Source organism: Ambystoma mexicanum, chromosome 9 (assembly GCF_040938575.1).
Source record: "Ambystoma mexicanum isolate Mex_15411 chromosome 9, UKY_AmexF1_1, whole genome shotgun sequence".
Classification (NCBI taxonomy): Eukaryota; Metazoa; Chordata; class Amphibia; order Caudata; family Ambystomatidae; genus Ambystoma; species Ambystoma mexicanum.
The window spans coordinates 251521409-251541230 of NC_090931.1; the positions used below are offsets into that span (position 1 = coordinate 251521409).

At 43.4% G+C, this 19822-nt stretch overlaps 1 protein-coding gene across 3 annotated transcripts in view; it reads right to left on the reverse strand.

The window, feature by feature from the left end:
• The window catches only part of PKNOX2 (PBX/knotted 1 homeobox 2), a 1892972-nt gene that overhangs the window by 1732138 nt on the left and 141012 nt on the right, over positions 1-19822 (reverse strand). For all 3 annotated transcript variants that reach the window (XM_069614552.1, XM_069614551.1, XM_069614553.1), the window contains exon 3: positions 14328-14361. The gene's annotated coding sequence lies outside the window, so the exon portion shown is untranslated. The remainder of the gene's footprint in view (positions 1-14327; positions 14362-19822) is intronic.

A 19822-nucleotide genomic window follows, 5' to 3' on the forward strand; every position in this document is an offset into this window, starting at 1 on the left:
TTGCTCGAACAATAGGGAACCTCATCTACTCATTCAATAATAAATATCAAATCGTAGGAAACCACACACCCACCCTCACACGTAGTCGCGATTTAGGCCAATCAGTGTCTTACGAGCGGCTGCACGTGATGTTTTCGTGCCCCGCCCCCCTCTTTCACGTAACGTTAGCCCACTGTTACGAGCGGCTGCACGTGATATTTTCGTGCCCCGCCCCCCTCTTTCGCGTAACGTTAGCCGCCTGCTCTCGCACTCGTTTCGCTACCATTCATTCCATTAGCAACACTCAATTAAACCCTCGCCGCTTTACAATACCTCCCTCCTCCCTCACAATTTCGCATTGCTTGTTGTGCGTGTCATGCTCACCAAGTTCTCTCGATGCAGGGCCGCTCGATTGCGTGCACCCCTCCAAGCGGCTCGCCACCTCCCCTCGTCTGGACCACGTCTGGACACTCGCCGACCGCGGGCGGGATACTTCTCAACCGGCTCCCGAGGGCCAATATCCGGATTGCGCTGTCCGGTCCTCTCGCAGCTCCGCGATGGTCCTGTAGTCCTCAGAAGGGGGCAACGGCAGAGGGGGCCGCGCCGCCGGGCCTCCTCGCAACGGGAGTGCCTGGAAAAATTAAAAATAAAAGTCGATCTTAAACAGATCTCAGCAGTGCCTCCAACTTGTCGGGGGGAAATTCTGCCGGGGTCGGCCGGGCCGTCCGCAGACCTCCGGGCAGGGAGGCCCCAACTCCTCCCGTGTATATCTCGGATCGAGACAGAGTATGAGGCACACACAAGGAGCAAGGCAACTTCTGCTGTTTATTATGCAAACGGCAGGGATGGGTCAAGGAGCGTACGCGTTCGTCCTGACACACACACAATCCTGGGCTCGCAGGCCCTTTTTACTACATTATGACGCGCTACTTGCGTCACTTCAGAAAGTTAACAAAAAACCTATCGCCACTCTTAATTGGTTGCTCGAGTGGTAGGGTTAGTATAGTACACATATAGAGAATGATATTAGTGGTCAAGGTGTAGTCAGGTGGTATATCTGGGTTGTCCCTATAATTAGATACATAAGAATTGTTACATGAAGACTCCTGAGGATTGGCTAATGTTACTGACGTCTGAGATAAGAGCCCCATGTTCTGATTGGTGCATCCGTGAGCTCCCCAGCCTGGGACCACCGTTGTTCCCAGCTCTCGGTGTACCTGTGTTTGCAACAATGTTTCAATAAGGGTACGTGCAGACAATGTGAGGATTTATTCATAGGTAGAAGGCTGGCCGCTCCCACTGTAGCAGATGTCCATTAAGCCTTTCAAGTGTATCGGCCTATGTCTCGTAGCGAGGGACCCAGACGCCTTTCTTTCTCCTGGGCTTTGGCATCTCGTCAGGTTCGGCTTGGTCACGTGAGGCGGGACCGTGTTTGAGGCAGAATTCTGCACAATTAATATTGCTTTTCCACTGTGTGTCTGGTTTAATATGTAGATATGATTCTAACGTTGGTACGCGGAGTGCAAGGTTGCAACATTATACCTTTGATGATTTGTTCTTGGATGTGGGTTTGCAACATTGCGACCTTGGCTGGTTGCTCCACCAGGCTCATTCTGCGGGATCAGCAACCTGACTTTTGCTTCGTTAATGTCCACGGGAACTCTTGCCTGAGGCCTACTTGGGCCTGGTGTATAAGTGATCCATTTCGGGCATGGGTGCTTTAGGTTATAGTGGCGTATATTTCCATGACCAGTATCGTGTTTCTATTATACCTCTCATGGTGGTAACGGGTTTTTAAGAGAAGCGTGAGCAAGCGGCGTTATAGATGAATTCATGGTGCATCTTGCGTTTCTGCATTCTGAAAGCCTATGTAAAAATAATAAAGATGCACGTCCGTGAATATGCCTGTCGCCTACGTCAGAGCACTGAGTATGTTCTTCGTGTAGATTGTTGTGGGAATGTTAGGTGTGTGTATTTGTACAGATGTGCTTCCAGTTGTCTAGGTCGTCATGGCATCTCTAACGACGTGTGGTTTTTTAGTCTAGCTGATCCGAACCGCAGGTGTCGACATGGCCAGTGCGGGCTGCTGGGCAAACAGGTGGACACATCCGTATGTTCCTGTACCATGGTACCTGGTCGTCTGGTAACTGGACAAACTCTTCTCGCGGCGGGTGTCTGGGCCGTGACCCTCTAGGCCAAGCGCGAGAGGTGAAGGACGGGAGCCTGGTCTTCCATTCTCCCACTTCAACCGTATCAAGAACAATGCTGCTGTCATGAAGGGTATTGACCACATTTTGAGTTTCAGAACACGATACATGTTTGTGACCAAAGTTGTAATTAGTTGTGGTTGAATAATGTGATGGCCTTATCTTCAACACCCAACATCTGTGTCCTTTGTACATGTGTGGATAGAATTGTGCCTTTTAAGAAAAGGCTTACCTGCAGGGGTGCATGAGAAGAACTGCCCCCACACTGCCAACTTGCCAATAGGATGGCTTCAGTGCTGTGTGGATAGCAAGCAGCTCTGGAGAGCAAGGGCGCTACTTAGGTCAGGCGTTCTGCTCCAGTGCAAGTCCAGCAATTGCAATGGAGCTTAAAAAGAGGATGGTTGGAAGGATACCAAGTCAGAAAGGCTAAACTGCTGAACGATTTGAGGGAGTTCACACTATGAAATGAAGTCATTGTGCACTTATGTGGCCAGAACAGCGGAGTGTGAATTTAGTGCAAAATAAACGTAGCGTCACACATATGGTTGTCCAAGGGTTCTGTGCCTTCCTATACACAATGTGTTACTTTGTGTTGTGGGATGATGTATTGACCTTGGCACGGTGGTCTAGGAAGATGAACAGAGTCATAGGGCCTCATTACACGGAAGGCGGTAATGGTTAACGGCCACCGTTAATGGTAACGGTGACCGTTAACCATTACCGCCTTACTACGAGGTCCCTTAGCGGGTTGGTGCTTTTTGCAGGCGTTAAAAACCAACCCGCTAAGGGACCTCAGAGCTAATTACGGCACCGCAAAATTGCGGTGCCGTAATTAGCGCCTTCCCTATGGGGCAGAAATGGGAATGGGGAAGGGCAATGGCGGAAGGGGGATTTACCGCCCCACCAACCTTGGAATGGGGCGGTAAATCCCCTTTTCTCCAAGGCGGTGCCGGTATTTTATGGAAAGTCCCATTTAAAAAAAACATTAACTATTGACATGGTGGTGTAGCTGACTGGTGAGAAGCGATTCATTTTAATTGTGTCCAGCCAGCCCATGGACAGTACTCACTAACTATAAGCTTAAATAACATGTTCTTCAGAAATAACCACATGCAGCTTGAAACAATACAAATATAAAGATTCCCAACAAAAGGGAAAAATACTCTTTCACACATGTTCGTATGGGGTATTAATTTCTTTATTTTCATCCATACTATACCTGAGTTCGGTTTCTAAGCACGGATCCGGGATTCGAACCTCTTTTGCTCTGGCTGATCTTACTTCTAAGACCAGGGCATTGCCCCTGTGTTATCCTCCATGCAACAATCTGAGCAAGGTTTACATGCATGGAAGGAGGGGGTCCTTCCCCTTCCACATTAGTCACCAGCCACATGGCTTATATACAACATAAGAGCAAGAATTTGGTAAGGAATAACAGGGCTTGTAACACCAAAGATCCTTAAGACATAGGGCCTCATTCCGAGATTGGAAGTAGTCATGGTGCAATTTGCGCCATGACAGCCTCCAAATAACGGTACCGGCAACGGTCTTGTTCAATGGGGACTTACCGGTGTAGTCCGACCTTTACTTGACCGGTAAATCCCCATTGAAAAAAACATTCCCCATTCCAATTTGAGCCCCCATAGGGCTCAAAGGGAATGGGGAAGTAGTTAGTAACGGTACCGCAGTTTGCGGTACCGTTATTAGCTCGTAGTAGGGGGTAAGGGATTACCGGCACCGGTCTCCTTAACGGTGCCCGGTATCTCTTATCGCCCTACTCGTAATGAGGCCCATAGTCTCTATCAGTGCTGGTCATTGGGCCGGCTCTCGCCGGATCTGAGATCCGGCACCAGATATGGAGGCGGATCTCAGGATCCGCCAGAGTCAGCCGCCCAAGACCATGAACCGCGCTGGAATAGATAAAAAAAAGCGCAATGAGTAATGCACAATGCTCGCTACATGTACATGTAGCGAGCATGCACTTGTGTGTAATTCACAAATTCTCGCTACGTGTATATGTAGCAAGCATTGTGCATTAGACACCAGTGCCAAAGCCGGCGGTAAAAGGCAATGCTGCCGACGAGGGCGTTTTTTAACGTATTCCAGCATTGCTGGATGTCCACTACGAGCCCGGCCCCCTCTAGACCACTTCCCTCGGGCTACGCCCCCCAAATTCCTCCCCCAACCCCGGCCCTTGTGTTGTGGGATCCCCCACCACATTTTTTCCATTTCCACCACTGGTCTCTTTGACACTGTATATCCGGCCACTCACCACAGCATTGGTCACCCTCAGCCACGTACGTCTGTGTCATTGCTTCAGGACACTATCAAAGTTAACAGGTCAGATTTGAGATTTATAAAACTGATTGTTATCAAAGTGATTGATCAATCAGAACACTACTTGAGCAATGAGATAGGCCTTACGCTAGCTTCCTCCCCGCCCCCCTTGAACAACTTCAAAGGCTCAAGTAAACGACAACAGGTCATGCATGTTGGCTCGAATGAATGCCAGGGCTGGCCATGAGTGGACTGAGGAGTCATGGAAAGACCAGTGCCAGGGGTCGAAGCAATGACATCAATTCACTCCAATCAAGACTTCCACAGTGAAGGGGCCAGCACATCTGCCTGTGATTGGCATACATAGTGGCACCTGTGCAACCCATGGCTGTGCCCTGCTGAAAAGCGGCACGTGGCTGACGTGGATCCCACCCTATGGAGCAAATAACCTGTTGCAGCTCAACATCCCTTTGTCTTTCCCTGGATCCCCCCCCTTTATCTATCACCTTATTATCAGCTTGTATTTAACCATCCTTCAAACTCTTACTGTGGACTGTCAACGAGAGCTCTCTCAATTTGAACAGAGTGTGTACTCTGATGTTTGGCTGGATGGGGTGCTCACTAACTCCATGCACCAATGTGCTGCATGTGTGTGCCTTGTGCTGGATCTGTAAATACAATTGTGATGATGAGAAAGACGTGCAGGAGAGAGTGGCTGTGTTTGTGCACAAGGAAACGCATAATGGCATGTGCACTCACTCTACGCACAGTATCCATTAACAGCCAACTTAAACAGAAGGCTCTACAGAAATGTACACCTACAGCTTGAAACAATACACATTCAAAGCGCCCCAACAGAAGGGCAACCTACTACTTTACAGAGTTTATATAGCACATGAATCAAGCATCCTGCATGCTTTACTTGCTTGGAAGGAGGTATCACCAGGGAACACAGCATTTCTGGAATGGCTTACACACAACATCACAGCATGGTTTCAGAAAGGAATAACAGCGCTTGTAATTGCAACTCCAAAAATGGCACTAAAGAGCCGGAAGACATGTTTTTTTTTTTAAAACATCTGACAGGCTCTATAATGCTATTCAAACTTCCAACAAAATTAAAAAGCAATTGAATGCAGCACGAATGGAGATGTAGTGTTGGAAGAAAGGTAGAGATGGAATAATAGATGCCGACGATAGCACACAGACCAGACACATTCCTGCTTGAGAATCTGTGCATTTAAAAAGCACATTAAGAACCTGGCAATGATGGGAAAATGCAGGGTTTGAAACATTTGGCACAGGTGGGTCGGCTGAAAAAAACAACCTAAGATTCGTGCTGTGTAGCACACTGTAGAGATTGAACACAGGTACACAAATGCCTAATTTACAAATAATGATCATATGTTTCTGTTTCTCTGGCATATCTGCACTTATTTTACAATGGGTGGAATTGGAAGGCATACTCAGAGCACAGAGGTTACTCGTCTTCATCTCAGACATGAGTCACAGCTCTTAGGCTCCATGTTGCTGATGTGATGGGTCAAATATTACACAATACATCTGCTTTATTGAAAGTTAGCAAGCACAAACGTCGAATTGCGTAGGAATGCAACTTTTATTAAGCTGTATGTTGTTCTTGAATAAATAGATACGAAAATAATCATGTGTGTTAGTTATATAGCACTTCAAGCCATATGCCTCTGCCTTCTAAGCACTGAAATAAAATGTTATTATTGCCCCATTTGCAATGTTACCCGATTTATCGACCTCCGAGGTAACAAGGGCTAAGTGGGCCCTGCTGGAGGATTCGAACTTGCAAAGTGCAGGACGCTTCAAGATGATGATGAAAAATAAATCATAGTTACTGGCCTCACAGTCTCATAATATTCCTTGGTCGCCATGGTTAACATATTAGCTATAATTATAATTGGTTATTTACAACACGCTTAATGCCCAGAGGTTTCTAAGCATGGACCTGGGGATCAAACCTGTGTTGCGCCACATTGTCCTGCTTCCCAGGCGAGCGTGTTGCCCCTGAGCTATCCTCCCGAGCTACGCTAACAAAGTAGGTTTTCTTTGGAACAACGTTCTAGGGGATTCACTCCATTTTTAATGCAGAGGATTTCAAAGTATCTGTCTCAACCTCGAGACACTGCTTGGCCTATTTGGAGGTAATGAAAATCCTCAACGAAAGAGCCTTCAAATCCATCAATTTTTAAGAAGGTTCATCCAGATATGCTGATATTGTAGACACGAGTCAGCATAAAACCACCAAACACTCAGAAACCAGCAGACAAAAAGTACAAATCAGTGTGGGGGAGTTAGAGGTGTAGGGAGGGGGGGCAGATGGAGACCTTGGATGAGGAAATATAATGGGAAATGTCCTGATCCAGTGGCCCTCGTTTTTTTATGTAATCCCATCGCATCAAACAACATAGCACTCACGTCCCTAACATCTCCTGACATCAAAGACAGAGATACAGTCAGAATCATAGTCACCATCACCAACCTAATACTCTTGCTCAGGACTCACCCCTCCTCCCCTCTCCAGACAATAAGAGGCGAATGAGTACAAATGCCCTCAAAGGCAGAGAAAGAAGAACCCGAGACAATATCGCTATGCGGTGTCTGCCTTGGGTGGTTGAACACAAACATCTCAGTTGTTCAACTGGAAGATGGTGAAGGGAAGTTGACAAAATAATGTTCTTGAGGAGTTAAGTCACAGGTTTGTCATCCTTCAATATCCATCCAACAAAACACTTAAAATGTGTCTCTTTCATCAAGACCTACCAGACTAATATGAATCTTGACCTCCTCTGTGCCAACAGTACTACACTCCTCTATAAAATGTCACCCTCCCGTTGTAAAGGTACAATGTCCTTTTGCCGACTGCAATTACTTTACTTTGACGGAATTCAGCTAAAAAAACGTATCGAGATATGCAGGGTAAAAGGGGTGGGGTGGGGTTTGGGAAAGGAAGAAAAGTGTAGGGAAAGGAGGGTATTGATGGGTAACCCGCCCATAAAAAAAGAGTTTTGTCATCAGAATTTCATCAAAGTAAAGTGGAATGCCAGTCGGCAAAAAGATATGGGACCATTGCAAAGCGCTCTGCTGCCCTCGAGCTGGGTTGATGCTGTAAGCAACAAAAACAAACAAAAAAGAAATCTGGTACTCATGGTACTCCGGAACTAGGGAAGCAGGCTGAAACTAGATAAGGTGAGAAAACATCAAAATAAATATTCAATGAACACACATTAGAAAATAATGTTTGGTTAATGCGCTAAACATCCAATCCAAAATAAGGCTGATGAAGTTGAAAGCAGAGAGATAAAGGAGTACTTTTACAGAGCAAAACCCTCGAAAAGGGAATGTTGGGGGAATGTCTAATGAGGTGATAATTGAAAGAAAGGAAAATGTTTGTGGAATGTCCAATGAGCCTTGTTTCAGTAAATGAACTTGAAAGGGACCCAGGGATTGACTGAATGATACGGATGCATTTAAAAAGCCATTTGCCGTCCTCTCCTGACACAACCGGTGGGGACATTATGAATCCTAGAAATTGCAACAACTAGAAACATTTGCAGCTCCTCCCCACCCCGGACAGCTCCAAGGAGAGATCTAAAGACACAACCTGCCCCGAAAAACAAAGTATCTGAATGGCCAAACCGTAAACTTATACCATGTACAGTACTCAGAAGGATCGTCAAGAATGTTGAAGGAAGCCAATTCCGGCAGAGGTCACCGATATATTTATTTGGTGTTTTGGTATTTTGTAAGGCTAACATTTGTGGGATGCTCCACTTCAAAGCACTATACAGAGGTGTGAACTACAAACAAGGTTCAGATAGCATGTGAGTGGGTAGGCTGCTTCAGTACAGTGGTATTGGAGATCTGCAATGGAAGGGTGGTATTCACAATGGGGAGATGCTTTTGCAACAGCAACACTAGTTACATGAGTCTGGTGTCTTTTGGGGTATAGAAATTTCATTAAACGATAAACGGGTAGACATGGATACAGGTGAAGTTACTTTCACAGGGCCAACTCAGGCAGAGTCTAGGTGAACATGCATTGGTTACGTGCAGCCATAGGGCGTCAGTACTAGCAGTTATATATAACCAAATTCTCATAGTAGCTGACAACTATTTCCTAACACCCTTCACGAAAAAGGACACGCCTCTTAGCAAGCCCCTTCCAAGAAACCTGCATGGCAATAATACCGTCAGAGTTGGCAAGCTGCGGCCCATCAGATGTTTTGGTCTATGACTCCCATGATCCCTCGCCATTGAAAATGGTGGATAGGGGTGATGGGAGTTGTAGTCCAAAACATCTGTGGAGCCAAAGGTTGTTGGCGCTTGCCTGTTTTTAACAACGGCTCTGCAAATAAATTACGTGAGTGACAGACAGAGCTGTATTCCCCCAAATGCCATCATCTGCTGGAAGAGAAATATAGAAAAGTGTAACTAACTGATTTGCAATCGTAACTATTGAAAAAGAAGGGGCTCTGCGAATCAGTGGATAAATATCCGGTACAAATCCAACAACAAAATACAGATCCCAAAAAATACTCCAATCAGCAGACCGAGGAGTAAGACATTTGTCACCCTACCAAGGGACCACATGCTCTAATGATCCAATAAAAGCACTCAACAACGTTACCAGCAATCAATAGAGAGCTTTGAATAAATGTCCACAGCTCGGCTAGGTCAATTTAGCAGGCAGCGCAAGACAAACCAAAATACAGTACCTGTATCAGCGCTAATGGCTTCGTAGAAGATATGGGCAGCGAGAACCAGTGAAGCAATGCAGAAGCACCCTAAGAACTCTCGACATTTCATGGGGGTGCACTTAAGACTGTAAGAGCGAGTGGAAGAGCAAAAGGATCCTGACCAGTCTGAGTTCCCAAAATGCAGATGCCTTCCTCCTTTGCCATCTTTGTCCTGAGAGGGTCTTGTGCAGGATCAGGGCACTGTCATTGAGTGGATCAAGTGAAGAAGACACATGGAAGGGCCTCGTTACAGGCTCGGGGAAATACTGCAGTGGGAATCCAAGGGGCACCACTCCATTTCAGCTTGCCCACTGTTACGCTGTTACCGAATGGGATTTCATTGGATGAAATCTGCATGCATGATTCAACTCTCAACTTGAGGATGTCCCCTGCTGTATGTACAGTGCTGCTTCATACTGCTACTGGGCATTATGCTATAATAAAGAGAACGGTCACTATTGAGCTTTCACTGTCACTACACTACACGCTCAAGGTGGTGAGAAAGTTGGCATCATCTCCTTTCAATGATTTCAATGACCCCATGGAAAAGGTGTTCCCCTGTGTAAAAGGGGTTGCCTTCTGTACAGGAAAAACTAATGTTATAATAGTTGGGAACTTGTTCTAGTCTTTCTCACCATCTCTCTTGGCTGGTGCGAAAAAACTGCAAGGTTTACCAGGCCATATTTCCCTTGTAGTCAGGCATTATTAAACACTGGCTGTAGGCTTTAGAAATACCGATGGCAGTAAATAAACCCATGCGTGTAATACGGTGGCTGCCGGAACTGCTTGCATTCATGCGATACCGCCTGTTTTAGCATTAGCACTATGGCTTTGAGGACCATAGATACTTTATTTTATTTATTTTAATTTCATTGTTTTTTTATAACGCACCTAATACCATACCTGAGTTCGGCTTCTAAGCCCTGATCCGGGATTTGCTTCATATGGAATCATTTGAACTCATTACTGATCATTTGTTGTGCCTACATTACAAACTGATCTTTGAGCGCCTGGTAGGTGTTGCTGTTGCACTACTCAATGCTACGTGATTCATAGACCTCAGAAGGCTAGGTCGTCCCAAGCCAAGAACTGTGACCTGCATTTTAAACACCAAACTCTACAGGAGGTGCATTAAACCACTGCACACCTCAAGGAGAGTGAAACAAGTACCATTGGGGGAACTACTGAACTGATGTCTGTACTGGTTCTTTAATCAACCCTGTTGTTTATCTGAGACACCAACTTGTCACATCAACGCTTCACATGCACCTGTATAGTGTGCATTTTAGCCAACCGAGCTGTGTTAAAGGGATGCAAACATGTGACCTATGCAGTTCCCAACTATCCAAGGGCTGGATTAATTTACTACCATAACTTCCATCCTAGAATATTTGAGCAGGTGCTGGATAGAGATTATGGCGCCATTAGGGATCAATATTGTTCTGAAACTAGATTTAATCCAGCAATATTATCACAAGGACCTGTAAGTGTTACATACAGATGTCACAAAGCCCTCACATTAATATTCTTAGTTAGCTTACAGGAAAAGAGTGTGCTATAGGCCATAATCAGTGTGCTATAGGCCATAATCAGCAGCTGAGAAATCCTCTGCAATTCTAGTAGGGGCGGGCAGATCCAGTCACAATTCAAGGAGGCAGATTTAATCTCAAATTCAACTTCAAATTTATTCGGAAACAATATTCCATCTATGCAAATATAATTGTAGTACAATAGATAATCTGAAACTAGATACCATTGATCATCATCAACAATGGTTATGTTGCCTATAGTCAACTTAGGAGAAAGGCGAGACAGTGGCAGAATTCATGTGAATTATATTAATTACTGTGATTGACTTTAAAGTTTACCACTGTATCTGTACCAGTCTATATCTGTAACTAAGCTTTAAGTATTCTTGTGATGTTGGGCGCCCAGCTACCTAAGGGTGTGGTGCGCCTTACAAATAAATAAACAAACAAACAAACCACTAATAAATCCTTGAATCTGATTTTGAGATTCATTCATGTTACCAGTTTCTGATCCAACACATTCATTTCTAAGCCCAGAAGAAGTTGTACTTAAACAAAATGATAACGATTGTGTGATCCTTGAATACTTCATCAATGCTGAGCTTGGTCCAAGACCAGTTTACTACTGGTACATCCTTCTTTGAGATGGTAGTCAGATTTGACCAACAGTGAAGATCAATTGCATAAACCATATGTCCATGCTACAAGCTAAAGAGTGGGGGTATTAGAAAGCTCCTCTAAGGCACATCTATGTGATTGTTTTTTTTGGCTCCAAAGTTAAATCCAACAAAGGTTAGAATATAGATAAGTACCCAGCGAGGGTCAATGAGCTTGTAAAACGCAGGCTGATTGGCCCTCACCCCGGCCTTACCTGCCCTAGAATGCTCAGAGCTCTGCGACTAGCTGCCATGGAAAGGGAGAAGGGACTATGTGTGCTACGCTCAGGACTGTAACTATGGGCTCTGGGGGCATTACCTTATGCAGTAATGGCCTGCAGTCTTGGGGCTTATTGCCTAATTAACCAATCCTCCATTTGAAGAGTCATAGCTGGTAAGTTTAAGTCATGAACATCAGAACGTCTAATGTTTCATAATTTTAATATTACCACCTCCCCAGATTCCAGCTCCTTGCATTGCTGCTGCAAGTGCCTTAGCTCTAAATATCTCAACCATAGCGCTACACCTGGCTGCCAAATGTATCATGTAAGTGGATAATGGCTTGAGCATTCAAAGTTAAGATAATTTTACTCTTCAATAACCGGAGAGACCATGATAAATAATTTGAAAATAGAACTGACAATTATTCAAAAGAGGTAACATGTTTTGAGCACTGTGTGCTCTATGAACTATTTAACTCTCAATTCGTTCATTCAAAATGTTATCAACAGAAGTCACAAACTGTTCATATTTTTGCTTTTTATGTCCTGTTGAAATATTTTTTTTAGTTCCTAAAAAAAGTCGCTGAATGTCACTGAAGCCACCATAAAAACAATTGTGGCTCCATTTCTTTGGAAAGAACCCACCTAATTCCTTGGACACAAAAGCGGTAACATTACCAATGTCAGTCAAATGCAAGTGTCTCAGTGAGGTGACAATGATTAAGCACAGCTTTCCTTCCCAACAACAACACTAAGATTATCAATCCTGTGTCTTCAAACCAAGGCGGCGTGATCCAATATCAAGGTATACAAATGCTGTCTAACCAAAGAATACCAAGTAGAGTGCTTGGCATCACATAGACTATGAAAGTGTGACATTAGCGGCATGAATATTCAATGGATTCCCAAACATGTAAAAGTGATTTGACACGTAAAAGAATTTACAAAAACCTTTCCAGACTTCAATTTGGAGTTTACTTCACATGTGTTACTCATATTTTATTTCCCTTTCCCAATCCAACCAATATTTGCTATTTGCTGAGTTGTATCCAAGACCTGGCCCTGTCTTGGGTGCTACCTTTTATTCTTTGAAATGCTTTTGGGAAAAAGGCATTATTCCAGATGGGAATCATGTGATGGATGGTTTTATTTTTATATGTTTACCTATATCCACCCATATCTTCACTATAAGCTAAAGACTTTTTAATCAAACTCCTTCAAGGTCTTTTCGGAGCCCAAAATTAAAGAGCTATCCATCTGGGACTTCAGGATGAATCAAAGTCAGTGTGGCTACATGTTTGTGAGAAATGCAAGAATTGCACCTTAAGAAGGTCTCATGCCTGTGATATATATTTTAAAATCTGGGCATGAGAGACCATCATTTTATGTTGGCTATTTCAACATTTTAGTTGAAATGCAGAAGATTTTGTGCACCCTTATGAACGGAGTCACAGCTGAATAAAGTAGTCTGAAGGAACTATTTAAAATACACATACTACAATTTAGAAATTCAGCAAGTTAGCAAGTATTATCATGTTTAGATAGTAAATTCTCTAGATAGTGGATAGTGGCATAGAGCTATGTTTAGCCAACAAGGCCACTACTTTTCAACAAGGGCTTGAACGTTTATGACAAATCATTTTACTGGCTCCTCTGGACCACTTTCCCCTGAATAGTTCACATTTATTTTGTTAGGGCCATAACAGCCTGTGGTAGTGTTCCAGGTGGTAAACCAAGTCTTAAATTGGTGAATTGTAAAAGTAGCTAAAGTTCTGAAAGTCTCAAAGATTGTATAAGTATTTGTCAATTCCAGATCCAAGATGAAAGTTAGAATAGCCATATGAGCACACAGATAATCTTTATAACACATTTGGTTTAGAACATATGGTGAAATATGTGAACAAAATCTTAATTGTAAATCTACACCCTTGAGGAACGGGAGAACAGCAAGTGACGGGGGGAGTTTCCACAGCTAATTTTCATTTCCCCACTTGCACAATTAGTAATATTCTCTGAGAAGAAAATAGTGATTAAATAGATTTCAAAGGTGCTCACTATATGCCTTTATGATTCATAATCTGTGGACGATATAACCACTCCATCTTATAATTGTGTCTGTATTTAGAGGTACAATGTACATTGCCATTGGTGGGTAAGGGGATATAATGGGTAGTGGGTGTGTGGAATAGTGACTAGATAATAGGGAATGTATGGGTTCGAGGTGAACCCCCCAAAAATAAAAAATAAAAATGTTAATGAGATTTTTTGGCAAAACTAATTCAGCAAAAAACTCAGCGGAAAAAACCCTAGCGATCTAAGAACATAGAACCGGTTCAACAGCCTACAAAACTCTTTAATACTATTTCAGTGACAGCCAGCAAGACTGTATCGTCTGCAAATAGTAGTATGGCAGTAGCACATACCAACACAAGGTATGTCTAACCACAATTTAAATAAAAATGTGTTCAGATCGTTAATAAGTGCTTTAGTAAAGCGGGGGGCCAGAACACACCCACAAATCCATTAGGGAATGATAGCGCCCATCAACTTCAATGCATCATAAGTAAATTACATGTCACATAATTAAATGCAGCTCTCAGATCAGTAAATAATACAGCAGCTAATTCATAATATAAAAACGTTTTTCTTATAAGATTAATTTAAAGAAAACAGTGAGCTAAAATCTTACCTCTCTTCAAAGTGGTGTGTTTTCAAGTACGCCCCTGTGGAATGAACAGAGATGATGTTTAAGGTGGCCCACTTTTTATTTACTCTAGCTTTAGTTGTTCAGAAGTATTGGGGGACAACTGATTTAAACTTCTAAACATGGTTTTTACATGAAGCACATCCATGCAATTTGCAAACATTTGCACTGTTTCTAAACATTTAGTAATATTTGAGAGGTACCTGTGTTGACGCATATAGACATGTTAAAATCAGAGCTAGAGAGAGTACACATCTGGCAGGCTATTCTAGAATTGGAGGGCAAGATGCATTATGTGTGCAGTGTGAACATGTCATGGGCACTGAACGTATGATGATGATGATGATTATTCATGTGAGCAGAGTATCATGATGGCCCCTTCCTGTTGTTTCAGCCCTTAGTGGCTTTGTCCACCTTGCTTGGAGTGCCATGAAGGTAGAATGATGTAGCTTTTAGCAAGAAGTGTACCATCAGAACAATGCCCTCCGGGCGGTCACTGGCATCTCAAAGAACGAACACATCTCTGCAACCAGAATACTAGTCCATTGGATCCCCATTAAGGAGCACATAACCTTCAAACCCCTTGCTATCACTCACAAGTGGCTCAACAACACAGCTCAAATGTATTTCTCCCAGAGATTGGTTAAATCCCATTCAGATAGACCTACAAGAGCTGCCTATTCCAACATGGTCATTGTGCCTAAAACACTGGGGCACGCGCGGGAGGTTCTAGCTTCCCCTTTATCGCTGCTTCACAATGGAACTCCCTACCAACCCATCTAAGAAAAATGTAATCACATACTGCTTTCAGGAAAGCCATTACAACATGGCTGTTTGTATAACCTGGCCCCTTGGCCAACTATGTTCCTTGCCCCTTTTGTAAACCAGCACCTATGTAAACTGAAACCTGCCTCTGTTGCTTGGTAAAACTATGCGTAATTCATGCTCCTTGTAACACCTGAGCATGGTCATTTATTCATGTAACTAAGACATTTTCTTGCAACAGCGCCTCGAAGCCCGTGGCCTGTAGTGAGCTTTACAAATACAAAAAATAAAATAAAATAAAATAAAATGATGGTCAGAGTCAGGTGACAATTGTACAGGCCAAGAGCAAGGGGCCAAGTTGGGCACTCACTTCTACCAGTCTGTAATCTCACCGGCCGTGCATAACTATTCACAGGAGCTTCCTTAACTCCCTTAACCAAGGTTTTTTTCACTGAATTTCAAAGGTATTTTTCACATTAAATCTGATCACCATAATTCTCTCCTAAATAACGTTTTGTTCACTGAATCTTATATATAATTCTCTTAGGATGTGGGTGTATGCACGCAGACCCGCTTGCACAGATTATTTATGTCTGGGTTCAAAGTTAGTTCAGGTATGGTAGATCCCAACTGAGTGACAGATGTACTACCCATGTTAGCCTCATATCCAAATCATGAGGCTGTTTGCATTAGTATGTAATATTCATGTTTATAAATACCTGAATTTTAGGGTGTATGTTGTGAAACATTAAATGATTGCCATGCCCAGTGTGCACTATGTGCTTAATGATTCAAGCACACAACCTTTTCATTACATGCACATTTGTCAAATATAAAGATCTGTGGTCATTCTTGTGTTTCCAAAATGTTTTTTGGGTTTTTGCAAAGCAGCCAGGAACCATCATGTGTGCTATTTATCCCCATCCCCTTCCACACAGGGGTACTTTGAAATAGTGCAAAAAGAGTGCATATTGGAATGATAACTGTGATTAATCTGATGATGCCATCACTCCTTTCCCGTGGCAGCTGCTCCCCATGTGGCCAGGGGATGGCAGCCACTACCTGATCCTGACCCTGGGTGTGGCTATATGAAGGAGGACCACCTGGGGGAGGCAACCCTCAAGAGAGTGACACAACATCATCGGATGAGACAGGGTATCCCCCTTTCCTTTTAAGGATACCTCTTCCATTCCCCATATTGGCATGGCTCCCTCCAGCCACCTACGGAAGCTATTGAGAACGCTTTCCAATGTTCTTTACAAAAGTTATCAAGAACTGACTACCATTTCCATGCATGTGAAAGTACGTCAACGAGAAAGCTGAAGGGAGTACTGAGCATCAGTAAAGGCGAGAAGCACAAGATACACTTTAGTGGTTGCGAGCACATAATAGGTGCCGGGACATTTAAAAACCCTAACCAGCTGGCAGTTGGGAGACGCTGCCTGGTGAAGCATCAACCTCTATGTGCTGACCGAGAGACTACTGTGCTGCAAGGAAGACCGTGGAGCCAACAGGCTCACTGGGAAGGCCAGAGGAAGAAGACTGCAAGAACCGGTCAACCACTTAGTAGCCACAATAGGAAGAGAGGGGAAGACTTCCTGACATTTGCAGGAACCACAGAGCAGTATCCACACCATCCAAACACGGAGAAGCACACAGGAGGCAGGCAGGAGCCACGAAGGACACAGGAGCTGACAAGCAAAGTCGGTGAGCCCGGATGTGTGGTTTTGGTACGCTGAAGAGCCACTTCACATCCACCACAGGAGAACTGAAGGACACCACAGAAAGCCGGTGAGTCCTCTGGAGGGAAGCCGGGACACCGGGGCATTTAGGCAACCTTCCCAAAGTGGCCACAGAAAGCCGGTGAGTCCTCAGGAGGGAAGCTGGGACACCGCGGCACTTAGGCAACCTTCCCAAAGTGGCCACAGAAAGCTGATGAGTACTCAGGAGGGAAGCTGGGACACGGGGGCACTTTGGCAACCTTATCAAGGACTGAAAAAGATAAGGCAGATAAGCGCATAAGAGGGAATATGGTATCCAATGTTTAGTTTAAAAAGGGGAAACAATGGAATGAATGCAAGATATATACAAGTTTGCAAAGCCAAGACTGTGTGAAAAGGTTACATTAAAGTGGAGAAGAAACCTGGCAGTACACCAGGTATCCTCTGAAATTGGGATTAAAAGCCAAATTATTTTATATACAAGTTGTTTTTTGTTGGTCAGTGTATTCCAAGGTAGACTGATACCCTTAGGAGTTTAAAATATCTTGAAGAGAAAACCTGGGGATGAGAGCAATACCCTGGAACCGTGAACTTTATTAATTCAGTACTTTTGTGTTGGAGTTACACTTTTCCTTTTGAACTTGAACATGTGTGCACTTTCAAGGCCAAAGACATTATCCTTTTCACCTCAATGTTAATTTTAGAATGTGAGGACCCGAATCGTATTTCGGACACAGGACATGCTTGCGTTGGACATCTTGACATTTGACAGCCCTTCTTTTTTGGCTGATGTAGGGAAACACCTTTTAGAAGAGGGACAGCAAGGCATTTTCCAAAAACCTTTAATTTTAAATAAATGTTTATAGCCCAAACTATGAGCTGTGAGGGGTCAGAAATGTGAGGCAGACAACTTTTAGATGATTTCTCAAACTTTGACATTTTATTAAAGTATACGTTTCATCAAACGTCTCACTATCCCAACTCTGACGAGGATTTCCCTGCCTATCAAAACTGAAGGAAACCCTATAACATAGGACTGGGCCTCACACTTAAACATCACGTACATAAAGAAATATATGGCAATTCACAATGACATCAACAATGGTATTCACAGTCTTTCTCGGTAGCCTGGGTGAACGTCAAGGTAACTTCAGTTCCAATGTTCAACAAAAAGAAGCAAGGAAATCCGGATTTGTTATGAAGTCTCAATTCAGTTCTTGGTTCCTTCAATGAGTCAAAGGATAGTTTTGGTAACCAAAGTATAAACACCAGGAAAATGTCTCTTCTTGCTGGAATAAAGACTTTCCACATCATCAATAGCATCAGCGTTATTTTCAGCAAAGATTCTTTGCCACAACTCATAAATGTTCAAGAAGAAACAACACAGTTCCATGTTCGATTCAAATGGACACAACTTCTGGCAATGTTAATGAAACAGAACTTCTGGTTAACACCTAGTAAGTATTTCTTTGTAAAATTAGAAATCACAGTTTGGATCTTTGGCAGGATGACTTCACAGCACTTCTACTTTCATCTAAGCAACTCTCAGCTCCAGGTGACTTCTACAAGATTCCCTATCCGGGTCTACTCCTCTGCCTCATAGTATTCCACCTCAATTGTACTAATGAAGTTTTAAATCTGCTGACAACCTAACTACCACCACAGCTTCATTACCTCGTGTCCTTAGACAGTTTTACAGGTATGACAAGAATCACTTTATGGCATTTCAGCACCTTCAATTACGCAAGGCTCTCTTCCTCAGAATATTCCCTTTTCAGAGGGGCAGCCTCTTTGCCACTCTTGTCTGTCTGTAACAATGATGACGCACAATTGCCTCTAGCATACACTTCTCTCTTCTTCCTATTGGCTTTGGCAATATAGGTTGTGTCAACTTCTAAGAAATAATTACAAGCAGCAAGCTCCCCTTCCCCAAACTTGCCTTTATCTCCCAGTATTCTGTCAGCCAGAATAATGTACCAAGAAGCCTTGTTGCTACTCTCTCTTGGCTTCTGGTAATGCTTGCACATTCTTGGCTTGGGCAATGCTGATGTTCTGTTAGACTTACAACAATACTTGCACCATTTCTTGGCTTTGAGAAAGGCTGGTTTTACTCCTAATTGGGAGACACGTTATTCACTCTTGGCTTGGGCAATGTTTTTCTTTCCAACTTGTAAGAAGAATTTTCAAAGGTTTGGCTTCCACTGTTAAAGTTGTTTAATTGCTTCAGTAAAGATTCAGAGGTCACTCTTTGTAAGTTAAGATGTTAACTTTATTGCTAAATCTACTTCCCTTGTGAGAACCCCAGAACTGTTTGCTAGACTGGTGAAATATTTTTTTCCCTATACCTCAGTGAGTGGAAACCTTTTTCCACCACACTCGCAGATCCTTTTACTCTTTTTATGGGTGTCATTTTTAAGACTCTTCATAGTGTCCTTTTAATGTTATTCATTTTGACTCCTTTTTGAGCATATACATTTTATTGTTACAGGGTTGCCCTTTGGTCTTCCCTTTTACTTTCTCTGGCTAACCTTGTTGGAACTACAGTTCCCAAGGCTAGAAAAGATATTTTTTTATCCCTTCTACATTTTGTTAGGTGAAAACCAGCACACCCCACCTTATGTGGAGTATTGAGGAGATACAATGTATCCCCTTTCTCACTAACACAGTAACAATTCTGTTACAGAGACAAGCTTACCTTTAATGGCTGGTGGCAGTGAGACCTTTTACAAATTCAGTGTACCTTTACTACGGGCTGTTTTCACAGCTGCAATAAAGGCACCCATGGGAGCCCATTTTACGAAAAGGGCCCCTGTCTTCTTTTTTTGCCATTTTAGTTTCTTGACCCTTTTTGGTTCTTCCCCTGCTCTCCAGGTTGGGAAAGCCCTTTGTGTTTATTTTATCTTCCTAGGCCAAGCCCTTCCAGGCTCCAGAGTGTCTGTGGAGGCAGGAAGCGAGGGGGGAGTCCAGACCTCTGCAAACCATTTTCTTCCAGCG